A 3,948-nucleotide genomic window follows, 5' to 3' on the forward strand; every position below is an offset into this window, starting at 1 on the left:
AAAACCAACCAAAAAACCTGTAAAACTTTGGAAAAGAGTCTGGCCCTAGGTGAGCAATGCACAGAGCTGCTATATTTTTCCACCAGAAGCTGATGAAGCAGCTGGATTGCTGCTTCCCTCCAGGATGGCTGTAGAGTTGGCTCTCTGTGTGTGGTGGCTCAGCCACTGCAGGTATGGCCTTCACACATGGCATGAGTCAGCCTTGCAAATGCTTCCAGTCAGTTTCTGGACTTATTTGGGGTGAACAGAATACTTTGAAGAGTTTGAGCAGGATCCAGGTGAGCAGCAACTCAGTAAAAGCCATGGAATGTCATTAACAGTTGTATTTTTATCCTGCTGTCTCTGGCACTGCCTCCAGAATTTTGGTCAACAGATAGAGATCTCAACCCAATGACTGCTGAGCAGCCTTCGGGGTGAGCTTCACATAGGCAATCATACTCACATCGGATTTTGGACACCTCTGCAATGATTGCAGGAGGCAATCCTACCCTTCAAACCACATCCTCAAAATAAATTTATTTTACAACCAAGAGGTGCCACTTGCAGTGCCTAATCTGCCCAGGCTGCAGAGACTTTGGGTGCCTCCGTCCCAGCTTAGGGGGCAAAAATAAAGGCATTCTTATGCCTGTTTTCCTCATTTGTGTGAATATCTTGTCATCCTCCTTGCATCTTGGGACCAGAAAGAGTCTTATTCTGTAGTTTGTCCAGAGGGGAGAGAGGTTACCTCCCTTAGGACAGAAGGAACTAAACCATGTGCCTCCATCACCACTGGAAATATTCAGTGTAGGAGACAGTCATAAAGAACATTGCTTCTATCATCCTTTCTGAGTAAAACCATTCACAGAAGGTCTTTACAAGGCTGAAATCACTGACGTGCAGGAGAAGTACTTGCAGATGGTGTTGGCCAAGCAGCAGCAGGGAGCCCCATCCAGCTTCCTTGGTATGGTTCTGAGTATGGGAAGCACCTGGAGAACAGACCTTCAGCTAGAGGAGAGCTACTCCAAGGAGCGAGGACTTACATTTGAATGAGTTCCTTCTAGTAAGAGAGCCAGCTTTGCTCTCCCTTCATCTTCCCAGGAGAAATCTTAGTACCAAAATATCCATATGAATTGCCACAGGTGTGGGATGTTCCCTCAGAGCCTCTCTGGGCATGCCAACAGTGTACCAGCAGAGCCAAAGGCCAGCATGTGTCCCTACAGTGGGGTAGGTTTCAGTTCTCTCCTTCCTCTCCCATGGCACCATATGGGAAAGTATTCCCTCGAATGGTTTTAATCCCCTTCCTCCTCCAATTTCCATCGTTATTCTCCTAACAGAGCAAAAGTTGAATAAAGGTCACTGGATTCAGGCCTAGAGTAATATTCTTGTAGGCACAGAAAGTGCTTCCTCAGCATGGAAACGTGGCCTCATCGAGGCCATGTGAGCCTCACCAGCAGCCTCCTGCCCAGCAGGCAGGGGAGAGGAAAGCTCAGAAATCCCAACCAGGAGCCTATGGGCAAAAGCCATCCTCTGCAACAAGCATCACCAGCATGGCCAGTGCTCAAACCCAGTAAACATTCCCATTTAAAGACAGGACGGAGGTCCAGCCTGAATCACCAGCCTACCTGAAGTGCCAGAGCACAACAAGGGTGTCATTAAGCAACTTCAGGAATAGTTTAATCACTTAGGATTCACGGATTCATTGTTGCTCATTTAATGTATTTAAAAATATACAGGAACCACAGGGATCCTTTTCATTTTGTAGATGGCAATAGAGCTAACAAGAGAGTGGAAAGCAGAAGAGAAATGCTTCTTCCAGTAAGAGTTAACTTACTGCAAACAGATTAGAAGAAATACTGGAATTAATTTATTATTACAGAACCCCACCAACACTCCATATTAAATATCCAAATGAATTTAATTATTAGAATCATGTTTCCAGCGTGAATTCCCTTGGCTATGAAAGCAATCAGCTGCACAAATAATGGCCCACAGTAGCCCCAAATGGTTTGTTCTGGCCTCTGGATTTCACTGCCAAAATGCTTGCAGCAAGCGGTGAGCAGCAGAGCTGAGATGAACCCACCTCTTGCAGGGTTCACCCAGCACACTGCAGGTGTAGTGTGGCTTGCAGATCTCAAAGTGCTTTATGTCAGCATCAGGGGAATCCTCTGCATGCCGTAGTAAAGGCAAATAAAATGCACTCTAAAAAGACAGGAGCAGCAAGGGTTCAGAGGACAGGGAGTTGCTTTGATTTATGGAGTCATAGCCTGTACTCGCTGAGTTGAGTCACCCCCTTCTGCCCAAGGATCCAGAGCAGCTGTACTGTTAACACAAGTGCTCAGGCAAGCAGTATAAATCCATGCCAAAGGTTTAGCCCAGACCCCAAGCACACATTGACCAGCCTGCACGTAGCTCCATTTCCAAAGGATACAAACCTGGGCACAGTGGAGAATGAGAAGCAGATAGTCAGGTCAAACAACAAAAGACCTAAATAGAGATCTTTTCTTGCGACTGTTTTCTAGCTGATAGTTGCCCTTTTGTCCTTCTGTCCCCCTCCTTTTGAGCAGTGACGTGGCTACAATTTGTGATGTGCACAGAGATGTCTGACTTTCAGAGACTGGGCAAAACCCCTGGGCTGGAATATCACAGCAGAAGCAGAGCACTTGTAACATCCAAAGAAGGCCCTCTCTTTCTTGACCTCTGTGATTTTTATTGCTTATCTGGGTATACATGATGTCTTGCCCTACTTACCATAAAATAACCGTGAATTATTTTTAAAAAGGTAAATAATAAACTTCAGAATAACTCTTAAACATACCCAAGCAGTCAGAGAAGGATATAAAGTTACTGTCATGAAGGATAGGTTTTGGCAACTGATCTGAGAGTGCTGCTAATGATTTTAATTAGCTCTTGGAAGCACGATCCACACATTCTGAAGATGGTGCCCTGCTGCCAGTGAGGAGGCTTTGGAAGATCGGCAGCGTAAAATACTTTCTGTATTTGGACTACGTACAATTCTATGCATCATGCAATAGGAAATCTGTAGCTGGAAGGTTTTCCATACCCTGAACATCCAGCAGGTAACTCACGTGGTCCCCAGGGCAAGCAAAGATTTGTGACTGGGCACCAAGATGCAGAGAGGTCAGGTGAAAACCAGGAGATGACAGTTTTCCTCCTCGCTTGGCAGGACTTCCCTTGGCTGCATGGCAAATCATTACATCTCTTTATTTCCTCTCTTCAGATTATGGGCTTTTCAGAGGGATGTTAGCCTGCTTGTACAGCTTAATACGTAGTGATGACTCAATCACAGCTGAGGCTATTGGTCCACAGCACTAGGAACAATGAAAAAGCAGTAAAGTGTGCAGCACATTGGAGTGATTGCAGGGTGGTTGAGATGAGGTCCTCCACTGGAGGACCAAAGTTTGATTACAGTTCTGCAGGAAACAAGCAGATCTATTCTAAGGAAACTGCAATAGGAAAAGACATATGAACTATAAAAAGAAAGGAGATCTTATTGATGCTTGTCAGTATCTAAAGGGCAGGAGTCAAGTGGATGTGGCCAGGCTCTTTTCAGCAATGCCCAGCAACAGAACAATGGTCAAGGGCACAAACTGCAACACTAGAAGTTCAGTTTGAACATGAGGAAAACTCTTTTGGTTTGAAGGTAGCACAGCAATGGAACAGTCTGTGCAGTCTCCTTCTCTGGAGATATTCAAGACCCGCCTGGATGCTCTCCTTTGTGACCTGATGTAGGGAGCTGCTCTAGCAGGGGGTTGGATCAGATGACCATCAGACATCTCTTCCAACCCCTATGATTCTTTGGTTCTGTGAAAAGAAAAAGAAAAAGGGAAAGGGAAAAAGAAGGAGAGAAAGGGAAAGAAAAGGAAGAGAAAAGAGAAAGAGAAGGGAAAGAGAAAGGGAGAGAAAAGAGAAAGGGAGAGAAAAAGAGAAAGGGAGAGAAAAAGAGAAAGG

This window comes from Meleagris gallopavo, chromosome 2 (assembly GCF_000146605.3).
Source record: "Meleagris gallopavo isolate NT-WF06-2002-E0010 breed Aviagen turkey brand Nicholas breeding stock chromosome 2, Turkey_5.1, whole genome shotgun sequence".
NCBI classification, from domain to species: Eukaryota; Metazoa; Chordata; class Aves; order Galliformes; family Phasianidae; genus Meleagris; species Meleagris gallopavo.